General features: G+C 39.8%; 1 protein-coding gene across 1 annotated transcript in view; it reads right to left on the reverse strand.

Annotated features, from left to right (window-relative positions):
• The window catches only part of ANO4 (anoctamin 4), a 187,298-nt gene extending 174,806 nt beyond the window's left edge, over positions 1-12,492 (reverse strand). The window contains exon 1 of the mRNA XM_066549687.1: positions 12,304-12,492. The gene's annotated coding sequence lies outside the window, so the exon portion shown is untranslated. The remainder of the gene's footprint in view (positions 1-12,303) is intronic.
• Positions 12,493-13,557: the final 1,065 nt, after the last annotated feature.

Genomic DNA, 13,557 nt, shown 5'->3' on the forward strand with positions numbered 1-13,557 from the left:
ATCTCAGGTGGGACTATATGTAAAAACATTTAAATGATGCATTCAAGTTACACTTCTAAGTGGTAAACAATGATTGGAGGAACACATCTAGTCATCACATGCTTTTAAAAAAACCAAAAATCTCTTGTCTCAAATGCTTACTGTCTTTGTATGAAAGAGACAAATTGAGTAAAAGAATGAGACTAGGGGGTATTTAATGTGCCAAGCAGGAATGAGACAAAGCTCATTTGCTCTCACTCGCTCCCTGTTACTGTTAATTGTATGGATCATTTGCTAAAACTTTCAAAATAATATGCTGTGCTTTATAAAAACTGATACCCATCCATTAAGGAAGATGTGACTACAATCAAAAATATTGCACCAAGCTAGGTTTGAATTTTAAATTTTTTTTGGTTGTTAATTTATTCTAAAACCAACCAGACAGGTATCACTGTACACTGTAAATTACAACTACTGGGGTGTTGAAATTTACTCACTACAATTAGCAGCTGCTTCTGCCTCAGCCAGGCAATACTTTTGCAAGAATGGAAAAGACAAGCATGCATTTTTACTTGCAACTGATTTCCCAACAAACTGCAGCACTGGATTCTCTCTCACTTTTTCAAAGATTTTCAATTACATCAATTCCTACTGACACACAGAAGATCTGCAATGTGTCTTGCATGACTCAATTTTTTGAAAGCACCTGTCTCTGAATTATTTTATCACACTTGCAATATGAGCTTGCTCAGCAAAATGGCAGCACTAGACCCAGAGGATTAACATTGCACCAAAGTGCTCAGCATCTAGCAGTTAACAGGGTATAATATTAGTGGTGTGTCAGGATTTTCATATGAAGAGTAAGGAAAAATTTCTCCAGTCTTTCAAAAAGCATGAAATTCAACACAAAGGTGACCCTTGGCTTAGCTATTGAAGGTTGCAAGCCTGGCTTGCCCTAAATCAACTAATAAATGCCTGCTTATGCTGAAAGGAAATGGTCTGTGTGGGAAAATGAGCATTTTATGTATTTCCTTTTGAGGAAATCAATAAGTCTCTAATTTCCTTGACACAGAATTAGATGCTAAGCGCCTTAAAACTGCTATATAGAGTAAATGAACCTGCTATCTTGCTCTGCATACTTCTATTTATGCAAATGGCTCCTCTCCACCTCCTGAGCATTAGTATTTTTAGCTGACAATTGTTAGTGTGATTACATGTAAAAACATTTAAATGATGCATTCAAGTTACATTTCTAAGTGATAAATAATGACTGGAAGAACATCCTTACTACTCTGACCCGAGTTCTGCAATTCTCTGGTTTTGGCTTCAGAGTATATTCAGCCCACTGTATTCCCCTTGATATATCTCAATCCCTAAAGTAATTAAAGAAATTATTGTAAAGCCTGAAAATTATCTTATGCAGCTCCTTCAGTTGCAGCCAGAGTAAGGTATATACTAGACCCCAACACGGAGACAGGTTCAAGCCCTTTCCTGGGATTATGCATTAAATAGAATTCTTGTTCTTGCCCTGGGACAGCACAATGCAGGTGACAAACCACCACAAAGCCACAGGCACTGTAGGATGCCATGCTGTGACATCTTCCTGCCAACAACACTCCAGCAGCATTTAGTAGGCAATTGCTGATTCAAAATCTGCATTCCCATAACCTTGGCTGACTGGCCAGATGATGGCAAAGCCTCTGAAACAGAGCAGTGCCCAGGCTATTTTCAAGGGAACATGAGCAAAGTATTAATTGCTTTACTCACAACACAAAGCAGGAGAGAAGATTTTTTAAAAATTTTTTTTGGACTTGATCAGTTGCAATTTTACTTGTGTAAAGTCCTTTGCTAAAACTATGTTAATGAGAAGGAATGAAAACACTTCCACAATTTAACTGGATTTACTTATAACACTGAAACTGTAAAGATAGAATTTGTGCTCACATAATAGTTAATCAACATCAATTTTTCATTTTAAAAAGCAGCTTTAAAGTATTAACCACATCAATGAATATGCTATAAAATCACTAACCATGCATATACAAACACAGATGCCTCAAGATTTAAAATGCCATTTCTGAATTGGGAAATCTGCTCAGGCAAATTTAAAAGCAACTTTGTTGGAAATTCAGAGGGAGAAAATTATGTTTAGGATGGACATTATGAAGAAGTTCTTCACAGAAAGAGTAAGGCAGAAAGAGTTGGGCGTTGGAATGAGCTGCCCACAGAAGTAGTGGAGTCACCATTGCTGGTGGGAGGTGTTTAAGAAAAGACTGGATATGGCACTCAGCCCCATGATCTGATTGACAAGGTGGTGGTAGGTCACAGGTTGGACTTGATGATCTCCAAGGTCTTTTCCAACCTAATTGATTCTGTGAATACCCATCCATCCATCCATCTATCCATCTATCCATCTATCTATCTACATACCTATCTCTGAGAGATGGTTATCACTGTAAAAAAAATAAGATTACCTAAAGTTTTAGGCTGCCTAATTATTTTTTTTTTCTGTCAGCAACTGATGTGGTGTATTTTTCCCCCTCTTACAGCTCAAGGGCATCACTGTAATGGTAGAAGAGTAGAGACCTTCACTTCCAGGAGAGCTAGCAGTCACATCACATCATGGAGGACAAATGTCAAGATAAAAAGGTCTGTGGCAGTAGAGGACACTTAGTTCCATTAAAATGCCATCAACAGGGAGTTTTGTAGCAAAAGATGTACTTCCCTCTTCTGACAGTTCTACCAGCCCTGGAATGTCAACCATGGCTACCAAGCTGACCCCTGACCATACTCAAGACAAGGAAGACGAAAATTGAAGCTCTCAAATACCTTACATATACAGCCAACATTTTTCTCAATATCAGAGGATGAAAATACTGGATTTTATAAAGTCTTTTAAAATATTTAGGTGTTGACATATAATACAACTATATCAGAAGGCTGTTGAGTTTGCAGTGTCAAGTGCCTAAGAAGTGCCAGGATTCAGGCTGCATCTGTGAAATAGACTCAGCACTTCTGTGCTTATGCAACATGATATGAGTTTTAATTTCAGACCACACAGAAATTTTTATCCTCAGTGTGCACTTAGGATGGACACTTCTGTGATAAGCATGAGCTCCACCTGGCCTCTGCCCAGTCTCTGTGCACAGGAAAAGCCATATAGAAACACACATTAAATCTGCCTGAAGACAAAGGTTGGTCTCAGGATCAAAGAATTCAGGTTTTAATTTGAGGTACTCAACTGCATACCCTCCTCTGCTTTCTGTGCTGGTAAGAAAGTGACTTCAGAGGGGGTATGTCACTGTCCAAGCACCCAGCAGACAACACCAAAGTTATGGTGCTCATAGCTACAGTCAGTGTCCACTGAAGTCTTATTTTCATTATATAAAACGCTATAATGTGATAGAGACATGAAAAAAATCATGCCCTTGACATTTTACATTCAGAACCCTAACCTAATGAGAATTTCTCTCTTTCACATCAAAAACCTCAGCTCCTTATTAATGAAGTAATAAGAACAGATGACACTAAGAATGGAAATAACATCTTCTTACATCATAGTTTATATGAAGGATAATTGTTTGCCATCTGGACATTAGCAGAAGTTGTGGTGATTGCAATAAAAACACAAATATCAGTAAATTTTTGTTTGGAGCCTGGTTTGGATCATAGAACGAAATATTTCACAAGTAAAATAAAAAGAAACCAAGATAATTCAAGGAAAACATTGCATGTCAACATATGACTAAAATCTCCAGGTTATCGCATAAATACAGGCAACCAATATTCTGGTATTTAATAATTCTTAAATGCTCAAAGCTGCTTCCTCCCACAGTATTCGGTAAAATAAAACTAGCAGTGCTAGCACCCAAGAGTGCAATGAAGTACTCACAAAGCCATACCCAAAGTTTAAAATTGATTGACAGGCTTACAGACGTTTCTAAAAGTGCAGTTCAAAAAAATGTAAGTGCTGACAGCATGGCCTCAGAACACGTTTTCCCCTGGACTCCATTCAGCAAACACAACATATGCTTGACAACAGTGAAAGAGAAACACAACAATTGCAAGTTATTTAGCCTGGGGTGCACTGCAATCAGAGCACATCAAAAACTAACCAGGCATCATGGTATGCCCTGGAAACAAACAACTGGAATTTTTAGACAGGCAGTGACAAGCTGTAGCGTTATCAAAGTTATTTGGCAAATATCCTAAATATTTCTCCACACTCTGTAACAATATAATTTTGTCTTTAAAAAACAACTTTTCATTTTTTAAAAAATTTTTGAGGTCCTTTACTTGTTTTAGAAACTAGAAGACTGAAAGTTTTTTCTTGACCTTTTGTATTTGAATGTAGCTTATTTAGAATTATCTGTTAGTATTAAAATTTTCGCTCCCCCTATATTGTCACTCTGGGAAAACAGGCTAGCCTGGCATGGGCTGGTAGTGTCACAGGTTTCAAGAGTCCTGGGTTGAACCAAGACATATATTTCTGTGTGATCTTGAGTGAGACACTTAAATTTTTGACAATGAACAGCCTCCTGTGCAATAATTGCCATGCTATCACATGATAACTGAAAGCACACAGAAATTCCCAAATTTGCACAGTTTCTTTCATCACAACCTGATCCTGAAGCAAAATGTCAAAAAGAAAATAAAACACTAACAAACAAACAAACAAACGAAAAACCCAATAAAACAAAACAAACGCCAAAAAAAAAACCAACAAAAAGACCCACCCCAAACCCCAGTGGATATGAGCCACATCCATCTCTCTTCTTTCTTCTCTTGTCCCTCTTGGAACTGAAAGGGAGTACATGTCCTGGACCTATCTCCCTTCTCAACTTAGAAGCAGAGGTGATACCCAACCTCCCACAAGGAGAACCAGGAAAAGCACAGACCTATTATGCCTCCTCACTGCAACATATATTAAATTTCAATTCAAGCAGTGTATCTTAAGGTAAGGAAATGGCTTAGTAATATTGATATCTGAGCCCCCACTTCTTCATTGCAATGTCACCTGTAAAACCCATTGCATTGTTTAACAAAAAATTAATGGAAAGTTTTGGTTGTTGCAAAAAATGGTGACCTGCACAACAAGTGCTGCTGAAGTACCACAATTCAGTGGTCTGAGTTCATATTTTCATTAAGGCTCAAAATTACAAGCAAAAAACAAACACCAGTATGTGAGTGGGACACCTGGGCACAGTCTGGAGGAGCAAGTAAAGAACAGAAGGAGCAGACAGAGAAATGCTGGAGGGGGAATGGAGCAGATCTTGAAAGAGGGTTAAAGGACAGGAGGTCCAGCAAGAAGCAGAAGCACAAAATGCAGAACTGTAAGAAATAAGATCAGACATAGAAGCAGAAATATAAGAGGCAGAATTAAAACTGCAGAAAAAGAGTTACCTGAATGCTTATATCACTGAGCTTTACAGGAAGCAACTGGATAATTTAGACCCAAATTTTGTCACAAAAGTTGTGGTATCTATTAACATAATATAGTAATCAGAAAACAATTGAGTCATGTTAGTTTTTAGGTAAAAAAGGAAAATAAAGTAGTATTTTTCTTACATGAGAATGCATATATTTTTTGCAGAACTGCTCCAGGTGACAACAGTGCGATGAGAAGTTGCGGTAACAACTTCATCATGGGACACTGACTACTGATGGAAACTTGTTTGTATCATCAGAATTGCACCATAAGATACTAATCAGAATACTTCAGAGTCTATTATTATTAGAAATATAAAGTAAGTAAACTTCATGAAGCATGCCGAAGTAGAAGGCTAACCAAACTTTTGCCAGGGCATTTCTGAAATCAAAATCACAAATCCTACATGATAAAGGAAAATAGGGAAATTCTGTCTATGTCTCAACAGCAATTTCAGCGTGACCAGTTAAAAAGGACTTCTTATGCCTAGGCTCATCTGGTGGTTATCATAAAGAGGCAGAGAATAGAACAAGTATTAGAAGCACACAGCATCATTCAAAACAAAAGTCTGTGGGTAGAAACTTGACTACCCTGTATTTAATTTATATGAGATCAGGAATTTTCACCAGTCTGGAAAAGTTAATTTAAATTACATAGTCTAGAACATCAAATGCTGCAGATATTTCTCTGGGAACAAAGGACAACAAGGAATTAGAAGAGGTAGTACTTTTCCCTGAGGGTGGAGGAGCATTCAACTTAATTCATTTTCTCCCCCTCATCTAAAATAAAGAATTTTTATGAAAATAGCCTCAAAAGCACTAAACATAAACCAAAGCAGCAATGTCTGCATGAAACTGCAAGAGAGGTTGAAATAATCAGACCAGTATCACCTGCTTAATTCTTCTTTGCTATGGTTCTTTGATCTCAGATTCCACAGCTACAAAATATATTATTTTCCTGCTAGATGAATGAAAAGAATATCCATGTTAACGAGGATGATATTTTACTTAACTCCTAAGTTCCAGCCCTTTTGTCCTGCCAAACCTGTTTGTCATTGCCTTTTGTTCTCCATTTTTCTATGCATGGTTCACAATATATTGTGACTGCAGACCAAGGTCTTACAAACACTGAAAGAACAAAATTTGCATTTCCCTAGGCACTGAATCAGAGCAGTGTTCTGCCTAGAGGAAACTCAGCACAGGATGGCAACTAGCATGGTTATAACTCTCCCCAGCCCTCAATACAAAAGAAAACCAAAACCTAGAAAAATGTGAAGGCAAATCAACATGTAAAAAGGCAAAAAAGTACATACCAAGGGAAAACAGTGGAGAGTGAGTGACACAGAGCACAAACAAGAAAAGAATTTAATTGAGGCTGGGGAATAGATGAAGAAGATGTAGAGAGGTTGTATGTCTACCAGGATATATAGAAAAATACCAATGGACTTCACAAAGTTCTGGATTTTGACTGGCATTTTACAGGGAATGGTTTCCCAAGAACTATCAAGCCCATTTAGAAAAAGTCTCTGGTGGTCTAATACATCATGTATAAAGTATTATGCTTAATCTTAATGAAAACCAGTTTCTTCAAAGAAAATGATCTGAAATGGGAATAAATCTCCTGCTGATCCAAAACAGCTAATCACCAAGCCAACTAATCACCAGTTTTTCCATACAGCAAACTGGCTCAGAGGAGATTCTGTCTTTCTCTTCTCAAGTGATTTTGTTAATTAACTTCCTCATCCAAAAATTAAGGAAGGCAGAAAAATTTTTCTATATTTGAAGGCTGCAAGCACTATATAAAATAGGAAATTAATGTCAATATTGCAGGGGGCTGCAACAAGACCAAATGGATGAAGGTAGAAAAGCTGTTTTGATGCGGGCACTATTTTAATAATCTCCCAGCACTAGTGACATAAACCCTATAGATAAATTATACAGAAGCCTACTCCTCCTTGCTTCATATTAAACAGCAATAATTTTCTAAGGAAGATTAGGACATCTCTTTTAGGCATGTTTCCAACCACCCTCTGAAAGTGCAAATTTTTGGTATTCTACCTCTATAGAGAGCACGAGAAACTCATCTCCTATGACCATCATCAATACCCACATAATCCTGGAATCTTGGAACTCACTCATGTCCAGAGAATGCATTCAGGAGATTCAATCTCTATTTCTTTTAAAATATATTTATCTATGCTAGCATGGACTTTTGAGGGACCAAGTTGTCCAAAGCTCATGGACAGCAAGCCTTCCTTTGGACAATCAGATTGCAAATGCTGAGTCTGGAAATCTCTGGATTTATGTTCAAAGTTCACCATTTGGTGGGAACTAGTCTTCTCTCAGAGCTGAATTTGGAGGCCAGACTGCTGTAACTCCTCCTGAGGTCATAAAGGGAAACTGTTTTGAAGGATTGGTCTTGCAGCATTATTAGAATCCACATACAGCTCTTAGAAATATGAGGCTTTTCTGAAAACATTCTCTCAGATTTGTGCTCTCCTAGAGTAAAATCCATGCATGTGCAGAGAGCTGCCCACCATTAGCTCCCTTATTTGGGGATATAATTGCAGCTTTAGTGATATTCATCCTGCTTAGGGTGTTTTTCATAAAGATTAAAACACTTGCATTGCCTGCTCCAGTGCCAAGACCCCTTCTACTAGAATACTGGAGAAATAACCCATAACTCCTAACAAAACTTTTATTTCTCCTTATATTATACAATGAGAAGTTCTCTATTCTAAACCAATCTCACATTACCAGAATGCAAACAGCTAATGTTGGTCAAGTCAAACAGGCCTAGTGCTGCTCCATTGTTACCACACTGAGACTGGAATAATATAATTGTGACTTTTGCTATGCAGGAGAAAGTTCTGTAACACACAGAACACCTCTCTATTGTCCAGTGTTTCCTGTGCAGAAGTTACATAAGAACAAACCTGCACAACATGAAATGAAAGACCATGGTTTCCATGAAGAACCAGACAGATCTACACAAAGCACTCTGCACTTGTACAGAAGCAGAAAATGCAATCCCCTCCTGAGATATGACAGGAACAGGATGCAAGCACTTATAAGAAGGCAGGGTATGCACAGGAGACACAGGACACACATAATGTCTGAAAGCCAATCCTTCCCCACTGACATAGAGACAGCACGTAGCACACACACACACCCTGCCTAGCACTTCCCCAAAGCACCAAACTTCTGACAGATTATGCAGCACAGTGTTCAAACATAGCATTTCCAGACTCCCATAAACTGCAAAAGTAGCAGCTGCACTGAAGAGAGCTCACCTGTTAAAGCTGCAAAATATATAGAGACAGGTTTGTAAATCCTGCAACATTAGAGTTACGAAGTCCTTGAAATCATCCTGGACAAAATCTGCAGACTCAGTGGGATAATATGTCCAGGAACACCTTTAAAGTTAGCTGTATGAATAAGGGAGAAAGCCTAAAAGGTGCAGTTGAGTTTTGATTATTCATGTGGGGCTCATTAGTGGGTCAGGATGGATGAAGAAACTGCCAGGTAAAAGCACAACTGATACAGCATGAAAAAAATCACCAGCCAGAGTGCTGCTGGTACTGATGACTTCAGCTCTGCAACATGCATATCTCAGTACTGCTTTCCAGTCTGGGGCAGAGAGGGAAGTTGGAGCATGGCTAATTCACTGCCTGAATTCTTCAGCCAGGGATAATCAATAGCTGTCTGCATAAGTTTTGTCAGAAAGGATATGAGCAGATGGAAAGCATAAAATTACTGAAGCAGTATGGATAAATGACTGAGTTTTCTGTAAAAACATACCAATTTATATTCCCAACATAAATGTATATGTTTAAGTACTTGTGGAGTAAAAAAGCTTTAAAAACTTGCTTCTATAGACAAGTGGATGAAGAATGCATATTGATCATATACAAGAAAAAAAAGAATGCAATGACTTCATCAGACCATTGGGTGATTTTGGCTGGCTGAGGAACAGAGCCTTTTTTTTTTCCTTTCCCTGCAGTTGTTTTCCATGCAGTCTTCAGCCACCCTGCAAAGGAATTAACATGACACCACGCTGTGAAACAAGGAAGTGCTATGCATGCATTGCCTATCAGAGCATTCACAGAATTCCCAAGAAATGAACAGCACATCTACCTACTTGAATTTCATGTAATTTGGGGAATTTCACTCTTCTCAATACCTCTCAAGACTGTTACAGAGGATTGCATCTTTATTTTTCAAGCCTTTAGCCTGCAACAAGATGTGCTGGCAAGGATTTTAGATGCATAGACTTCTCTGTTGCAGTACTCAGATGTTAGGTTCCAAATGCAAACATCCCATTGCAAGCTCATATAGTTTAAACTGGAGAAAATACTTCAGGATCATTTTCCTCTCTTCCTTTTGCCTCAAGGTTATTGCAAAAGCACTTTGGCTTTTAAACTTTTATGGGAAAAGACAGATATGATTATGCACTTATGTTCAAAATTAGCTTTTACAAGATCATTTTATTTAAACATTAGTAATTTTTGAGTGACAACAACACTTCTGAGAAATTGTTGGGTAGGAATGTATCTACATTTTAGGGCATATGAATATCTGAATTTACAATAATATTTTATAGCATAATAGCATGCAGTTCTGTAATTAACTGTGAGGTCTTCAGGGTATTTTAAGTGGTGCATGCATTTTGCAAAACTATTTGTTTTTTATGTTTACCATCATTTTATATGGAGAAAACGGTAAAAAACTCCAAGTTCAAATGCATGCACAAAGTTACTATTCACATTTAATCAAGAAAAGCCTAAGCCTAATTCCTCCAAGGCACTATCACAACCTGCAGGTTGTGCAGGGTCTCAGGACTGCTTCTCTGTGTGAGTTACCAGGAGCCCTGCACATCTTCTACAGCAAAAAGTTTCTTTGCTGCTGTCATAGTGTCAGCACTCTGAAACTGGAAGAGAACAAACTCAGGCACCTTCATTACTGGTATAAAAGAGTTAAGTAACACATAGACCAGTCATGGTGCCAAAGCCTTTCTGAAGGAGACAGTGGGGAAAGCTGCTCTAGAGGGAAACGTTTTTAGGCAGTTCCTTGAGCTGCACAATTGCCAAAACTGGCCTGTTCCCTACCAGAGTAGGAGATTTGCAGCACATCCTCACTGCATCAGTGAGAAGGGAAACCAGGCTCAGGATCAACTGCACCAGTGGGTTCTTCATGATGCCAAAACACAAGATCTGATGGGGGAGATGACTCAGAGCACTGAGATCTGAGCTACGTGCTGGCCCTTGCTGCTTGCTCTGAGGGCAATGCAGCAGGTACCTCACTGCACCATGAAGTCCTCTACCTGCAGATTTGGGGAAGCCTCCTCCTTCTCCCAATGCCTCTTGTCTAACCTGGGCTTCCCTCTCCCCCACCACACTCATACATGCTTGTCAATACAGCTTGACATTACACCCAAGTACAGAAAAGAAATTAAGGGTATTGAAAATAGCATTTTCTGAAGTTTTTACTCATTAGGGAGGGAAAAGGAGGTACACAAACTCAATTCAACTGATCAGCTCATGTGAAGCAAAACGCTCTGAAATATAGAATAAATTGTTTTAAGTCACGACATAAGCTACATTAAACCAAGAAAAAAATTCCCAGATACCAGCATATCTCTTGTTAAACCCAGAAAAGGCAATGCAGAGACAGAATAAAAGCTTTATTCTTATCCTACCTCAGTAAAACAAAGGTATAAGAACACATCTCCTCTTTGCTCTGCTTGAAGTCAGACCACCCTGCGACAAGTTTGAGCCAGTGCTATATCTATGCCTTCAGTGGACCTTTGAAGATGTAGCAGAGTCTTTATTATTCCTGCAGGCTGCAAGGGCTATGCATAGTCAATCCACATAATGAATCCACAGCATGAAACACATTCAAGTTAAAATAAATACTTTTGTAGTTCTCTCATACCAAAAACAAATGAAAACATGTCTCTACCAGAAACTGTATATTTGCTTTACTTTAAATCTCATGCAACAAACTAAAAAAGAAGAAAACAAACCCACAAAAACCAACCAAACTAAAACTAAGGACACAGTTTACTGTGGTCTAAATAACAACCTTTCCTGTTTATAAAATCAGAGCTTTTAAAATAGCTTAGAGCACAAATTAAGCCAGAACAGATTTTCAGACATTTAAAAGCACTTTTTTTTTTCTACTGCAGAGATGTAAAAGCACTTCAAAAAGCTAAGAATTTGCAACAGTAAAGACCAGATAGGGATGAGCGTTATTAGGTCGCCTATTCTGTAACTTCTTGTCCCAGCTATTCTGCACCTGTAAGATGCAAATGCCCAACTTAAAAACACCTGATGACATAGGCTTATACAGAAAATGCTGAAAGAGCCCATCTGTCCCATGCCAAGGAGAGCAAATACCAGCTCAAATCACATGTATGCTCACACCTGAGCACTGAGGGGCTTCAGAGTTTTCTAGGTGGCTGCTCAAGCAGGGGATGTCTGTGCCCTCAGTGCAAGGGTACAGACCTAGAGAAGAGAGCCTGTCACCTTTACCCAGTCTCTATTCCAGCTCCCCAGAAGCGTATCCCGCTGCTGCCACAGGCAATCGGGAGCAATGCTGGAGCCTCCCGTTTCAAGGACAAAGAGGCAGTACTCAGCTTGCAGTCAATACTTCAGAGCTGCGGGTCAGAGGAGGGAAAGAGCAAAATAAAGAGAAAACTTGCATTTTACTTAGCCAGCATCTGCTACGAAGATGATGAAAATTATGACTAGATATTAAGTGAAGGTCACGAGACTTATCTAAGACTACCGGGGGAGAAAAACAGATGGGGAAGGGGGAGGGAGAGGGAGAGAGAGGGAGAGAGCACGAGCACTGCAGCAAAGAAGCTGCGCTCTGCCAATATATGCTGGCACTTACCATAAAAATAGAAAGATCCAAAGAGAATCAGATTAAGGATCCTTTTTATCTCTCTTCAGTAGAAAGGTTGCCACATGAAGCTCTGAACACAGCTGTCCAGGGGAAAAGCAAGGTAATGTGCTGATGCACAGAAAGCACAAGCACACAAACGGTAAGTCCTTTCACAGCCTTCGAAAACCTGCAAGCAGTTTGTGCCGGAAAACCAAAGGTAAGAAGTCTGGAAACGACTCCTACATAACACTGCAGCTAAACCGGGCTGCTGGATTTCCAGTCACTCATAGCGCACTGTTTTCATCCTCATCTTCTCACCATGACTTACATTCTAGAGGTGGGCTTGGGGGTGGGGATAAGAGATTTCTCCTCCGAGTGGAAAGGATCACAGAAGCGGCATCAGCATTTGTAATCAGTCGCTGGGAGCACCCAATCGGAGGACCCGAGGGGTGGCAGCGTGGCAGCTGTCCGAGGCAGGGCAGCCCGACGCGACAGCTGCCGGCACCGTCCTGCCGCGCCCGGCATCACCGGCGCTCCGGTGCCCGCAGCCCCGCGGGGGATTCTGCACCCACGGGCAAAGCCAGCGCCTTCGGGCCCCCGCCTGCGCCTCCGGCAGCAGCGCTCAGACAGGCACAGGCTCCTCTGGCTGTGCTCTGACAGGCGCCTTGCTGCCCCTCTGCAGTCCCACAGAGGCCAGAAAAGTTTGGAGGTTTGGGTATCAGCGTCATTTACCTTGTAATTTTATTAGCCGGTACCTTCCCTACATAAAACATACATTAATCGTTGCTTCCTCTTCAAAGGTATCTTTTTGAAGAAAAAAGAAGTCTGTAAGAGATTTTACAGCTTTGTCCCATTGTTGTGAATGGCCCTGTTAGAGCCAGTGCTGGTTTTGACATGACATCACAGGCCCCAGACCCCAGCATCAAACCCACAGAAAATACACGAGCAAAGTTCCTCTCCCTGCACCTGCCAAGATGACAACTGGATTAAGTGTTTTGCTGCTTTCTACCATACTATTTGACACCAAAAAAAGATGTTAAAAGACCCCAGACCTCGACTTAATTTTCAATAATGATGTCCAGGATGTGGAGAGAAGTATTCCTATGGTATTTAAACCACTGAACCAAGTCAAAAGTAAGGTGATGCAGTCAGATTTAAAGCTGCTAAGCACTGTAATTTACAAGGGATGTTCCTGATTCTAAGTCACAAGTGGCTGCATTTGACAATGGGGAAGAAATTATTCTAATCCTGCTCACAATGCAG

This window comes from Molothrus aeneus, chromosome 5 (genome assembly GCF_037042795.1).
Source record: "Molothrus aeneus isolate 106 chromosome 5, BPBGC_Maene_1.0, whole genome shotgun sequence".
In the NCBI taxonomy this organism is placed as follows: Eukaryota; Metazoa; Chordata; class Aves; order Passeriformes; family Icteridae; genus Molothrus; species Molothrus aeneus.